Below are 15325 nucleotides of genomic sequence, written 5' to 3' on the forward strand. Positions count from 1 at the left end.
CAGCATTCTAAGGGGAATCCCGGGGCTGTCTCTCATTGGGCCGACCCTGTCCCCTTGCATTTGTCACATGCTCATCCTAAACTCATCATCAGGACTCTGCTCACCTCCTGAAGAAGGAAGCTGAGGAATGGAGGCAGCCCCATTGGAGTCACACAGCCTAGGAATAGAGGGTGATAGCATCCCCAAAGGGAAAATGGGGTGCTATTGGCATAATAAGAGGGAATCAGTGTTGGAGAGGACAAAACAGCAATGTCCACTATGATTCCTTCATTCCCTCCCTCAAACCACTGGTATCTTTTGATAGATGATAGATAGGTAGATAGATATTGGGAAAATGAGTAGGAAGAGACAGGCTGGAGAGGCAGGAAAAAAAGGGAAGCTAAAACCAAAAGACATGCTAAACTGCCTAGATTTTACCTGTCCATCCATCTATCCATCCATCCATCCATCCATCCATCCATCTATCTATTCATCCATATATCTATCTATCCATCCATCATCCATCCATCCATCCATTTTTCTATTCTATCTATCTATCCATCTATCTATCTACCTATCTATCAATCTGTTCATCCCTCCATCTATCTATTAATCTATCTGTCTATCTACCTACCTATCTAAAATCTAGGCAGCTTAACATCTGTCTTTTGGTTTTCCTTTCCCTTTTCCTCATGCCTCTCCAGCTTGTCTCTTCCTACTTATTGCCCCAATTCCGAATTATAAATGCCCAGCTACTGAGCTGGCAAATACTGATCTCTCCTTTAAGGGCAAGAAAGGAAGAGAAATGGAGCCAGCCAACACTGGATTCCTTGTAGCAGCGGAGGGGAGGGGAGAAGGGAGGAACTCACACTAATAATTTTGTCCCCACCGTATATCAAATCACCAGAGTGAGCCTGTGTCATTTTGAGTTGTGGATACTTTAAAAATGTTCATCTGTGTCCAGGAAAGCAGTAGATAAATTTGCCTATGATAGTGAAAGGAGACTTCGGGATATAAATACTCTGATGCGGCGTTATGGAGGCCTCCCAAAAGTCTGGTCAAACAGTTATCTGAGTTTTAGCTTCCAGACTTCTGTAGTGGATCAAGCCAAACTCCCAAATGGGTTTTTAAACTTGAGAAACATCAGGCTTGTTTGTTTCCAGCCACACAAGCACTCTTGAACTGAAAACAACACAGGCTTATAAAAAACAATATAAAAATTAATTGAGGGCTTCCCTGGTGGCACAGTGGTTGAGAGTCCGCCTGCCGATGTAGGGGACGCGGGTTCGTGCCCCGGTCCGGGAAGATCCCACATGCCGCGGAGCGGCTGGGCCCATGAGCCATGGCTGCTGGGCCTGCGCGTCCGGAGCCTGTGCTCCGCAACGGGAGAGGCCACAACTATGAGAGGCCCGCGCACCTCAAAAAAACAAAAAAAAATTAATCGAGAGCTCTTTCTTCTGCCTTTAGCACATTCAGCCCTGTGGCAGTTCAGACTCAAACTCTTTAAACAAACCACCACCCTCACACACACACACACGCGCGCGCAAACAGCCTGCTGAGAGCGTTTAACGTCCTAGCCAAGGGCTCTGGCCGTGTCTCGGGGATCCATCCTGACCGCCTCCTGCTTCCCATCCTTCGTCACAGGTCTTTTTCCTCCTCTCTGATCCCAAGCCCTGCCGTGGATCCAGTTCTGGGAGTTGCCCGCTACTCCACACCCATCAGCTGCGAATAAGGGGCTCTCCTGGTTCGTGCCCTGACCCTCTGTTACCCAAGTGGGTTCATTTGCCAGGGCTGCCTAAACAGCAGAAATGTATTCTCTCACAGTTCTGGAAGCTAGAAGTCCAAGATCAAGGTGTCAGCAGGTTGGGTTTCTTCTGAGACCTCTCTGCTTGGCTTGCAGGGACTGTCTTCTCTGTGTGCGCCCATGGTGTCTCTCTGTGTGTCCAAATACCCTCTTCTTAGAAGAACACCAGTCAGATTGGGTTAGGGCCCACTCAGACAGCCTCGTTTTCACTTAATCTCTTTAAAGACCTTAACTCCAAATACAATCACATTGTAAGGAACTAGGGCTTAGGGCTTCAAAATAGTGAATTTGGGGGAACACAGTTCAGCCCATAACACCAGACTAGCTGACTCCCCACCCGCGGGCCCACAGATCTGCTAAAATCCCATTTCTACAGAAATTCCCATGTAGGTAAAGTAATTTCTAGTTAAGAGCTATGATAATCTGGGGGGCAAGGAAGGGACCAAATCATCACTGGTATTTGTAGAAAAAATAAAGTTAACTGAGCAAGCCAGCAGGAGTGATAATTATGACCCCAGCCACATAAAGACTTTGGAAGCCTTGATTTAGATCTGGGTATCTGCTATTTCTCCCGGCAACACTTTTCTTAGCCACAATCTGCACTGCTGTGTATTCCTAGAAGCCATTTATGTAAAAGGGTAGCCATTATGGCATCACAGAATAAAAACAATGATAGTAATAACTAACATATATTGAGTGCTTGCTCTCTTCCTGGCAGTGAGCTGAGGAGTTCCATGTATTAGCTCATTTAATCCACAGCAAAACCCTATGAGGTTTCGGGAATTCCCTGGCGGTCCAGTGGTTAGGACTCTGCACTTCCAACACAAGGAGCATGGGTTTGATCCCTGGTCGGGGAACTAAGATCCCACATGCTGTGCAGCCAAAAAACAACAACAAAAAAATATATAACAACAAAAAAAAACACAACCCTGTGAGGTAAAGAGAACTAAGGCTTAGAGTGGTGCAATAACTTGCCATGGTCCTGTGGTTCTCCTGACAGTTCAGTAATAAGTTACTAACCAGCTTTGGCCAAGTCAATTTTTTCAACTGATGGTTTCAATTCAATCTACTTCAAAAAATCTTCTTCGAGGGGCTCCCCTTGTGGCTCAGTGGTTGAGAGTCCGCCTGCAGATGCAGGGGACATGGGTTCGTGCCCCGGTCTGGGAAGATCCCACATGCCGCGGAGCAGCTGGGCCCGTGAGCCATGGCCGCTGAGTCTGCGCGTCCGGAGCCTGTGCTCCGCAACAGGAGAGGCCACAACAGTAAGAGGCCCGCATACCGCAAAAAAAAAAAATCTTCTTCGAAAAAAATCTGAAGGACCCACTGTGTAGCACAGGGAACTATATTCAAAATCTTGTAATAACCTGTAATGGAAAATAATCTGAAAAAGAATAACTCTGTGTGTGTGTGTGTGTGTGTGTGCACTCCCGAGCGTAACTGAATCACTTTGCTGTATACCTGAAACTAACACAACATTGTAAATCAACTAGACCTCAATTTTAAAAAAAAAGAATTTGAAATGGGATTAGTTCACAACTTTACGCAGCCTCCTCATGAGGGACACTGTGGGAATTAAACCAGACTGGATGGCAAACTCAGATGCCATTAAGGGCCAGACAGGTAACATTAGTGAGTGATGTCAACCCACAAATAAAACAATAGAGAGTGGTGGAGACTGAGGCCTCGGAGCAGGTAAATCTCATGTATAAAGGTAGTTATCAATACATAGATCTTGACAGTTGCTACCATGTAGCGTGGTGGCTACTGGGCCTAGTTTTGCCAAATCTTCTCATTTTTTTCAAGAGAAACTAGATATTCGTTTGGATGTTCACGTAAATTCTCATGAATTTTAAATCTTGGCAACTAAATCATTTAAAGCAACAATAGAGCCTTGCAGACTCGACAAAGCATGCCTACGAGCTAGAAGGGCCACCGTTTGTAACTTCTGGACTGATGATGACCCTAAGAACCCTTCTGAACTTTCCAGAGGCTTTTCTAAAAATATTCTCCCCTATATACTTCTACTTGATTCAGGTGGGTTTTCTGAATGGCTGAGTGAGCTCCCAGGGGTCACCTGACACCACCACAGCTCCCCACCCCCGCCCCAAGGGAAGGAGAGGAGGCACTGGCAGGACGCCTAGAACTCAGGGCGGAAATACAACATCCTGGCCTCACAGCCAGAGGAGGCCCCATACAGTGAGGGAACAGAGTGATGCTGGAAATCAGATTGCCCAGAGAAAACCTCCTCCCAGACAACCAGCTTCCTGAGGGCCTGCACTGGGTCTCCCCAGCCCAAGCACAGTGCCTGGCACAGAGTGGAAATGCAAGGAAGGAGGTCAAGGTTGGGAGCCATGGAATCACAGTTACATTTCTGAAAAGTAATAGCGGTGATGATACAGAAGACACATCCGAGTTGGGAGACCTCTGGAAGCCTGAACTGGTGCAGTGGCAGTGAGGCTGGGGAGGGGGCGTCAGGTGGGAAAGCTCAGCAGAGCCCAGCTTCTTCCTGTCCCCAAGGGCCACGCTCTCCACTGTGCCTTCGGTCCACGGCACCCTTTTCACAGCCAAGAGAGGGAAAGTCACAGCATGCCAGCTGGGTGATTGACCCTCCAAAGAGCCCAACGACCCTACATATGTCCATGTCACTACCTGCCGTTTTAATCATTAATAGGTCAATGCATCTCCTTTGCATGGGAACTGGATCCAAGATGGTGGCTTGGATTTTTATTTGATTTTTTTCACTCTCTTGACAGTTTTATTTATTTTTTTTTAATTTTATTGAAGTATAGTTGATTTACAATGTTGTGTTATTTAATTATTTAATTTTAGATCACATGTTTAGGGACTAAATATCAAAGATCTTTCCAGCCTAGTAAAATCAGGCTGGCAAATCTCATAACTGGGATGCTGTGGAGACTGTAACAGCATCCTTTATTGGACATGGAGGGGGAGCCCCCCGAATGGTAATATCTGCAGATTAACTTGAGAGTAAACCAGGCTTTAAGCTGTTAGTTCTCTAACCTCTGAGTAGGGGCCCTTGAGTTTGGTGCAAGGGGCATGGTTGCCTAAAAAGGCTTTAATTTCTGAGGACTGGCTCAGGCAGGCCAAAACAAACCATTTTCAAAATTGGCTTGGGGGCTTCCCTGGTGGCGCAGTGGTTGAGAGTCCGCCTGCCGATGCAGGGGACACGGGTTCGTGCCCCGGTCCGGGAAGATCCCACATGCCGCGGAGCTGCTGGGCCCATGAGCCATGGCCGCTGAGCCTGCGCGTCCGTAGCCTGTGCTCTGCAACGGGAGAGGCCACAACGGTGAGAGGCCTGTGTAACGCAAAAAAAAAAAAAAATAGGGCCTACTTGAGGGGTGGGATAGGGAGGGTGGGAGGGCGGGAGACGCAAGAGGGAAGAGATATGGGAACATATGTATATGTATAACTGATTCACTTTGTTATAAAGCAGAAACTAACACACCATTGTAAAGCAATTATACTCCAAAAAAATGTATATGTATGTATGTACATGTATATTTATATTATGGATATTTGTAAGTAAAGATAAATGTATGTATACATACAAAAAAAATAGGGCCTACTTCAGGTGGGGTTTTTGAGTGTTGGTGAGATAATATATGTTAAATATAGCACAACGAAGAGCACATAACAAGAAGTTAAGAAATAATAGCTGCTATTGTTGTTATTGTTGTGGTTACACCTTCCTACCCCATGCTTACAGGGAGAAAGTCAGCAAACTATTTTCCAGCCCAGGGTGCTGTAAGTTTCCACTTCTCTGCATGCTTGCCTCTGAGAGCACCCAAAGTTTGTTGCAGGGTTTTTGTGGGGTGTCTAAACCCAAGGTGGAGCTCACAGGTACTAGGTGCTTTCATAGTCTTAATCCTCATCCATCTTTCTAAGGTTCTGCTGCACAGGTCAGCCTCTGCAGAACTAGATTGTCGTGGGATTCCACAGGGCTGTGCCTTGGAGCTCTTCCTGTGTGAAAGGACAGCTGCCCCATCCTCGCTGCCACAGAGAGGCCCTATAAACCGCTCGTAAATGTTTGCTGAATTGCACTGGGTTGGGTTCAGTGCCAGCCGTGGTTCTATATCTCTCCGGGGACCCCACCACAAAGCCTTTATTTGATCTGCTCTTTGTGAGCTCAGAAACCATCTTGAATGGGAACCTCCAGGAAGAAAACTTCCCCTCAGCAAATCTTGATTTTTTCAATATGTCCTCAAGCTTCCTGTCCCCCTATCTCTGAAAACAAAAGAAATACAATCTTTGGGATGGTAGTAAGCTCTTTTGGGTGGCAGTAAATTGTACTGGTTAGGCAGATAGCCTCTGAAGTCAGAGTGCTTGGACTAAATCTTGGTTCCATCACTTGCTAGTTCAGTTTTAAGTTTTCTAAGCCTCAGTTTTCTCCTCTGTAAAGTGGGGGTAATATTGTACCTGCCTCATGTACCTGTATTGTGTGAGGATTGAATGAGATGATACCCATGAAGACCTAGTCCTTGATCCGTAGCACATCCTCAGTACAGTTCAGCTGTCATGATTGGTGTTGTCGTGGCCATGTTGGTGGAGAGAGCGATGGAGTGGAGAGGACGTGGGCACACTGGGCAAGACATTGAGGTTTTATTTTTGTGCATCTTTGAGTTCCCTAAACATCTGCCCTGAGAGGCACCCGGACAAACTTCCCTCATTCAAGGAAGTGTAGGTGGGGGAGGGGGTCCAACGGCCTCAGGGTTGAGGAAAATCCTCCAGTTATGGAAATAATGGATTATTTCAAGTTATTTCCAATAACTCGTCCAAATGGTGGACTTTTCTTTTTCCCCGATGAGCTCTCCTCAGGAACAGGAGTCAAGAGAGGGAGAAGTGCCCCTGCCACCATTGCTTCTCGAGGCCCCAAGGCCTGGTCTTTACATCCATCCCAGGGAAGAGAAAGCTGGGGCTCAGAGGCAAGGATGAGCCACCACCTGGAGTGGGGTGAGCGGGGTGGGGTCACATCCTGCCCTACGCCTCCCAGCGCCTGGGTGGGGCTTCCCATCCAGAGGAAGCAAGTCCCATCAGCTAGTCCTTGGGTGGGGTTTCCCAAAGCCAAGTGTTGAGAGGCAAATCATTGTTCTGAAATTCCGCTAGGTTTTAATGACCACCATGCTGAGAACTCCTCCAAGAACAAAGTGAGATTGTTCAAACCCAAAGGGAGCGAAAGGCGATTAAAAGGAAGAGAAGTATCTAGCCAAGTCTCAATTCCAAGACTTGGATGAAGAAGAGAGTTTAGACGCAGGGGGACCCAGGCCCTAACCCCTTTCTTTTCATTGTGATCAATGAAATTTTCACAATGGGTCTATCTTTTGTCTGTAAAATGGGGTTGATATAATTTGGGCCCCAGGCAGAACCCTCGTCTAGGAAATCAGACAATCTTGTCTCTGTCAGACCCAGCTTAGCAGCTACTTTCTGTGGGCCCTTGACACGTGCTTTTGCATCTCAGGCCTTTGGTTTTCTCACTGAAACATGAAAGCCTGGGCTCCAGACTTCTCTGTAGTTCTGTGGCTGTTTCTAGGTCAATGCACCGATGAAGGCTGAGGCAGAGATGTGATGAAGAAGAGAATAGCCACGATAGGCAAGAAGGTTGGAAGCACCTGAGAACCTCCCCCAAGGTGCCAGTAAACAAAAGGTCCACTCCCAGCCACGGCCCCTCCACCGTGTCCTCTGTTCTTGCCTTTCGCCGGGCTCTGTAGGGCATCATCTGGGATCTTTTCTCCCCAACCTGTGCTCTGCAACGGGAGAGGCTCTGCAACCTTGTGGCTCAGCTCTTCTTAAGATGGTCCATTCCAGCTGCCCCAGCAGCATGACCTTGTGAAGTGGTGAGTAAGGTGACCAGGAAATGGCCATGTGAAGGCTGAGGAGTACTCATCAGATGACAGAGCCTTCTGTCCTGATAAGAAAGGAGCACAGGCGGCCTCAAGGCCCCTTCCAGCTCCAATTCAGTTAGGGAAATATTTAAGGACCCCCCCCATGACGTGCCAGCCCTCACTGTGCTGACTGAGGACTGAGGTGGGCGTGGGGGTGTGGCCGGTGAAGGGACAGCCCCGTCGTCAAGGTACACAGGGTCTCACCACCCAGATGTTTTATGTCCGGTGACTGCACCTCCAGTGGTTTGATGGCAAGTGTCCAGAGCCACCAGGTCTTGCCTGGCTCTGGGAGAAAGGACCAATCACAGTCTGTTTCTTCAGCATCTGGAGTGAATCAGCTCCAAAGTGGGACTGTTACTGTTATCAACCCAGGCCCTTGGACTCTTTCGTCGATAGAAATTGATTAGAGGCCGGATGAGAATCTCAGGCAAGGCTTTATCGGGACTCACGCTGCACGAGGAAGCGAAAACAAGAAACAGGTGCCTTTGCTCGCTCCCTGAGAGGAGGTGCTTGGGTCCTTAAATAGGGTAACAGCAGGGGCAGGTCCGTGGGCTGGGCAGGAGGCAAGGCTTAGGTGGCCTGCCCCCCCGCTTGGTGGTGCTGCGTGCAGGGGTCATGTACAGTACCCTGTGTTTGCTCCAGGCACCTCAGAAGTGGCTGTTGCTTTGTGGCCTTTCTGTATCTTATTGTTCGTAATTGCCCCAACTGCACATGCGTGCAGTTATTTTTCGTTGCTTATCGTTTCCGTGTATTCTGTTGCTGGAGGAGCTGTCTCTCCAGGTGCGAGCACTCTGGTTAGGGTCCCAGGTCCCAGCCTATCTCATTACCAGCGCCTTTGTGTTTCTCTTTTCTCCTTTGTGCACTCTCTGCTCTTACCCAGGCCCCACTCGGAAGCTCCTACCCCTCGAACCTGGCTGCCTCGAACTAAACGCTGCTCATTTAACAGCCACTGGGGGAGACTAACTGGGTATCAGGCCCACTCCCTGCCCACAGGTGCTTACAAGCTAGTTGATAAGGGCCCTCTAAGGCAGCATGGACGAGCAAATGCCATCAGACAGACACACTGAAAGGCTTTCCCTGCTCAGGCCCGATAGACGGGGCTAATGCTCAGGGCTGAGTTCACAGCGGAGGGAGCAGGTGGAAACGTCACTCGAGGGCTAAGACACCGTCCTCCTGAGGAGCTGGCGCTGGAAGGCAGGGCTGAGTCCCGGCATCATCTGTGTATTGTACTTATACGAATTCGACTGTGTATTTCTAACTAAAGTAATGAGAGGAAGAAGAAAAATAGAAATTTCAAAACTGTCAGGGATCCTGCCTGCTATTCCAATCTATGTGCACGTCCTCTTGTGACAGACCCTAGTGGGGCTTGTCTGACAGCCATCGACCTGTCCCCTTCTTTTTTGCCTGCCGAGATCTTGTTTCGTCCCTCTGTTTATCCTCCAGGTGGCCATGTGCTCAGAGAAGGCTGAGACCCTCACCGACCCAGGGGGTAAATCTTGATTCATTAGCTCCAAGCCAATTTTGATAATTCCACTCCCTTTTTCCACGATTGGGTTAGGCATAGACTTATGCTCTGTTTCTGACCAGTGAGACTTCGGGCGTCGGCTTGGGCGTGTGAGGAGGGTGCTTTTGTCGAAGGCGCATTAACTCCTCCCTTCTTGTGCTACCGGATGTTTTTGTGGCACGTGGAACTGCTGTGTCCATCTTGGGACCCCAGAGGAGAGTCAAGAGCATTGCAGAGAGGTCAAAGTAAGGCCGTGAGGCTGTGGAGCCATTGAAGTAACTACCTCTGCAACCAAACTACCTTGGGACTTCTTGTGACATGAGCCAGTCTATCCTCTGTTGTTTAAGCCTTTATTAAATAGGCTTTTGATTACCTTTGGCTAAAAGCACTGTCAATCATACACCCCAGTAGGAGGATGACAAGGGAGGTATTCTTCTGCTGTTCCTGCTGTCAGTCTCAGCTCCTTCTATCTCTCATATTCTGAGCATCTTCAAACACAGAGAAATCCTAGTTTCAAGATCTGTATTGTTTTGTGCAGCATGATCCTTAGTACAAGCCAACAGCATCATCTGGTACTTAACAGGAGAAATGGCCTGTTCCAAAGCTGGAGCAAAAGTGGCTCTGTTGGGCTTTCTGAAGTATGGTGCTAATTGGACAGTTTGGGAGATTTGAGGAATTTTCAAGGGCAGTTATTATTATTTTTTTTTACATGTATCCATACACATATTTAATTTTAATTTTTTTTCCTTTTTTTTTTTTTTTTTTCCTGTACGTGGGCCTCTCACCTCTGTGGCCTCTCCCGTTGCGGAGCACAGGCTCCGGATGTGCAGGCTCAGCGGCCATGGCTCACGGGCCCAGGCGCTCCGCGGCATGTGGGATCCTCCCGGACCGGGGCACAAACCCGTGTCCCCTGCATCGGCAGGTGGACTCTCAACAACTGTGCCACCAGGGAAGCCCTAATTTTAATTTTTATTATTTATTTATTTATTTGTGGCTGTGTTGGGTCTTTGTTGCTGCATGTGGGCTTCTCATTGTGGTGGCTTCTCTTGTTGTGGAGCATGGGCTCTAGGCGCATGGACTTCAGTAGTTGCGGCACACAGGCTTCAGTGGTTGTGGCTCGTGGGCTGTAGAGCACAGGCTCAGTAGTTGTGGCGCATGGGCTTAGTTGCTCCGCAGCATGTGGGATCTTCCCAGACCAGGGCTCGAACCCGTGTCCCCTGTATTGGCAGACAGATTCGTAACCACTGCGCCACCAGGGAAGTCCCTAATTTTTAAATGTAACTCATCTCATGTGTTTATTCTGGTATTTCCAATTCCAATACATGGCTTTACTGAACTTTTTCTATATTACATCTGTATTTTTTCTACACTGAGAATCTTGATTCCCGTAAGCACATGATATGACAGAGCTGGAATATCTCAGGGGCAGTTTTGATCATGCAGGTTTGTGCCTTTTGTCTTTAGAACCTACATCCTTCATGAGATGCAACCGACCTGTGCAATAAGCACGGGGGCACAGTGGAATCAGAGAGTGACCCCCAAGGAAGTAGAAAGTATGGGCGATTAGAACCTGGTTGAGGAGACGATATTTAAATGGTAGAATGTATTTAGAGGATAGATACAGATTTGTCCAAAGAACTCTCTGTAATGGGAACTGGAGGTTGATGGGGAAGGCGGGTCTGGAAGGGCTCCTTCCTTTCCTAAGGCTGGGCTATGTTATGCTGCCGTAATAAACAGCCCCAATCCTTTGGCTTAAAATAATAAAGGTTTAGTTCTCATTCATGTTACGTGGCCATTGTGGGCTGGCTGTGTCTGTGCTTCGTGTTACCCTCTCGGCTGGGCCTCAGGCCAGTAGAATCGCCACTGTCTAGAACATCGCCATTCACCGTGGTGGAGGGGAAGGGCACTCTGGAGCGTCCTCCATCAGCAGTTAAATGCTCCGGCCGGAAGTGATCCATGCTACTGCTGCCCACACTTATCAGCCAGAGCTAGTCTCATGACCTCCCCAACCCTAAGGGGGCCAGGAAGTGAAATCCTGTTACGTGTCCATGAGAGGAAGGAACCAGGAGCATTTGGTGAACAGCACTAATGACCACCTTGGCCACCCACTTTGTCCAACGATCTGTCTAGAATCTGTGTGGACAGATGGGCTAGAGCAAAGGTCCATTCTCTTGCACATAAGAGTCCATGCTGACCTGTCTTCCTCTCTTTCTTAATCTGCCTTCACCTCGTGACACATGGTGATTCCAGGGGCTCTGGGGACAATTAGCATCCTCCCGTGCAGTTCTACCCTCTCCCTCTAAGCCTTGGACCCTTAATTTTTATTTATTTTTAGTACCAGCCAGGATCAGAACTAAGGAAGTCACCCAGTGTTTCCTGGGATGCCATCAGTTGCTTCCCCACCAAGCCTGCCTCCTTAGTTTGCTTGCCCTCTCCACTGTTCAGTCTAGTCCTGTCTCCCTTTATTCAAACACACAGAATCATCTTGTCTATAGTTTTCCCTGCTCAAGACCTTGTGGCTACCTGCTACCAGCTCAAACCCTCTCCTTGCTGGTCCTCAGGTATGCCCCTGGCTTCTCCAGCCAGGGTTGAGCCCAGCCTCCTTCCTTTTGCTTGCACTGCCCTGTCAACCGCACACATATTATTCCCAACAGAAACCGATAGAGAGAGTGGCCAAGCCAATCAGCAGAGTGTGCCCTGGGAACAGAGACCCAGGGATGTGGACGCCAGGCAACTGGAAGCTTGGGCAAAGGGATGCATTTATCTGACTGTGTAGCTAAGTAAGGAGGTGTATAAAAAGGAAGAGACAAATTCATGGTGGATTTGATTTATTCCTGCAAGATCTTCATAAAACTGTCCCTGATGGAGTATTCATAAGCATCCCTCAGCTACAAGCAGACGGGTCTCAATTTTTCCACTACAGGGAAATGCAAACTTATTTTCTTCTGGGAGAGAGAAGTTATTTTTTCCTGAAGATTTGATCCAGTCTTTTAAAAATGTAATTAAAATAGTAATAGTATTGTTAGGGATTGTAGAAATAATATAAAATATAGTTTCTCAAAAATGTTATAAATAAGAGGTTGAGCCAAGGGAGAAGGGGGGATATAAAAGTGGTTATTTGAAAGTACAGTAGGTAGAAATATATATATTCTATATTTTGTATCAAATTATATATATATATATGGTGATAAAAATCAACATTGAAAGTTGTTGATAAAATCCTAGCACTGAAGGAATCTCAAACAAGCAATCTAAGCTACACCCCTACCCACGTGTGGTACAATCACTATTTTGGAAATGGAAGTGGCTTTTTTACATGTTTAAGCATCATTCAATAAAGACATGTCAGTCATCTTGCATCTTCAAGTCTGCAAAATGGGAGGAGCTCTTGTACATTAGTTATGAAAGAAAATTGACCCGTAGCCCTATCAGGTGTAGTGTGCGGGTCTAGTACCCTCTCCAAGAGTCTTATTATCATGTCCTTCTCAAACTCCACTTTTGCAGGGAGCTCCCATGTACAGATGGCTGCTCTCTTCTCTCTACCCTGAGGTCCAAATGTGGGACCTTATTAATTTCCAGTCAACAACACCAATAGAACACAGTGGTGTAAGACAGACCTTCTCTGAAGGTATGAGAGTAAGGGGAGAATTACATCCTGGCACAGCACGATGAATAATTTAAGATTGATTTTTAAAACATCACTGTTCTCAAAAGTCCTTTTTATCACCCCCTGGCAATTTCTTACTGCCAGCTCTTGTTCCAACATTTTTCAGCTACTCTCCTTCTTCTAAATGGACCTCTTCCATTTTTCTTTTCCTTCCACCTTTTCGTACTCAAATGGCTCGTAAAGTTGCTTTGTTCTCCAAAAACAGCTTTCTACCTGGAAGGAATTTTGCTTCTCTCTTTTAAAATAACATTTTTCTGTCCTCACAACTTATTATCAGGATTAATAACATTTTTAAGTTGAACTGTTATATCTATTTTCTCTCACTCTTGCCATGAATTCTGAAGTGGTTTCTTGACTGCAGGCTAAAATTCTGAGAATACACATATATTTATGTCTCATAGCTCTTTCTTGTGGCCATATATCCTTTCATAAAGATAGTATTGCTTATGAAAGGAATGGTTATAGCAGAGAAAAGATTCTTCCCAAAGTGGGATATAATATATAGAGAGAGATGGGAATTAATACTTGTAAATGAATCTTATGCAACAAAGGGAATTATATTTGCATAGTTAAAAATGAAATACTTTATCCAAAATGATTTTCATCTATGATTTTCGTTATAGATTGCACCTATTAGCTATTGTTACAATAGTGTTGCTTGACAAATCATCCCCAAACCAAACTCAGTCGCTTTTATTGTCATGCATATGCAGTTGGGCTAGGGGTTGGCTGTGGCTTAGCTGCAAGGTGTGGATTGGGTCCAAGTCTGGTCCCCATGACTCTCATTTCCTTGCAGGCCAACTGGGACATGTCCTTCTCATGCTAGAGCAGAAGTGCAAGAGGGCAAACATCACCACTCAAACCCATTTCAAACCTTTGCTTGCATGATATCCACTAAAATCCCATTGGTCAAAGCAAACATCCGTAGGACAGGGAAGACAGTTTCTCCCACAGTGGGAGAGAAGGGGACCGAATATTTGCTGAACAATAATTCAAATGATTCCATAATTAAATATCATATATTTGTCCGTCATGCCCAACATCTGTATGTCTCTGCCAGCCAGATCCAACAGGCACCAACAGTGGCTTAAACCAGGAGGGGCTTTAGTTAAATGCGAGACGTGTCTGGGAAATAATCTGTTCACGTGGGAGCAAAGATTTCTTTCCCAGAAACGTGCATTTAAGACAAAGCCCACAACCTCCCTGAGAGGAAATTGTAGGGCAAGTCATCAAACTTCTCTGACCCAATTTTTACAACCCAGTGAGAGACAATTATTTGTACTTTGCAATAAATTCTAGCCCATGGATCCTGAGTAATCCATTGTGCGTATTTCCTGTGAAATGAGGCTCTCAAGGATTCAGAATATAAAACAAGGCAATGCAACCAGTGCTAATGTATTAACATTTAATTAATCTCCTATTAGTTTCTTTAAAGTGTCATGTAATTGCAAACAATTGTTATAGTTTCACCATCTGATTTGTCCAGTTGATCCTTAGAAAAATGCTGAAGTATCACAATCTTTCCTGGACACATCTCTGGTTTCTTGATTTAGCACAGAGGCTGGTAAAGCACGTCTCATGAGCCAAAACAGCCCAGCCCTGTTTTTATAAGTAAAGTTTTATTGGAACCCAGCTGTGTCCATTTGTTTTTATGTTATCTTGGCTGCTTTCCTCTATAATGGCAGCTTGAGAAGCTGCAACAGAAGTGGTCTGACCTCAGAGCCTAAAATATTTACTATGTGGCAAACAGGAAAATGTGCCAGTCCTCATTTAACATAATGCTAGACAGTTGAAATTTGGAATTTGGGTGATACACACAGATCCGGCATGAATAGTGCCCTCAAGTTACCCTTAGAGAAAATTATTCAAGAAAATCAATAATGTAAATTAATATTACACAGTTTTAGTCTGTTTAAGGAAACAATCTTTTCAATACTTTAAGCTATGAGCGCTCATATCCCAGTAGGCAGTTATACCAATTATAAAATTTCTATCTGCCTATTAAAGTGGACCCTGAGAAACTCTTAAGTATTGCCTTCTTAGCTTTTAAGAAGATGACTTTACTTGCAATATTGTTTTTTAAAAATATACTTGTCGTTACTTCAAACTTTTCACTATTATAGACCATTCCACCTCCATTCACACACATAATTGCATCTAAATTAGTGTAGTTTTACTGTACTGTGATCATGGGTATTTCCAAACACCAGCCGCTGATCTCTTTTGTTGAGGTTGGGGAGAGCAAAACCTTGTATCTTGCCAGATGTCCACACTTGGAGCCTGTCTGACAGCTTAAGAGAAAAGGAGCTAACATGCATTAAGACTTGGGGAGAAATATATATAGATTTTAAAAGTGAGTGTAAAGTCTCAGTTATTTCCAGCAGCTGTGTAGAATCTAGGACAGTGAATAATCTGAGGTCACTGCGATTGGATGTTGAATTAGATTCAGATGTGCAGATTTCTGTGTTATG

At 45.9% G+C, this 15325-nt stretch overlaps 1 protein-coding gene across 11 annotated transcripts in view; it reads left to right on the forward strand.

The window, feature by feature from the left end:
- Positions 1-15325, forward strand: part of PALM2AKAP2 (PALM2 and AKAP2 fusion) — a 619204-nt gene that overhangs the window by 464551 nt on the left and 139328 nt on the right. The window lies entirely within an intron of this gene.

This window comes from Stenella coeruleoalba, assembly GCF_951394435.1.
Source record: "Stenella coeruleoalba genome assembly, chromosome: 7".
Lineage (NCBI taxonomy): Eukaryota > Metazoa > Chordata > Mammalia > Artiodactyla > Delphinidae > Stenella > Stenella coeruleoalba.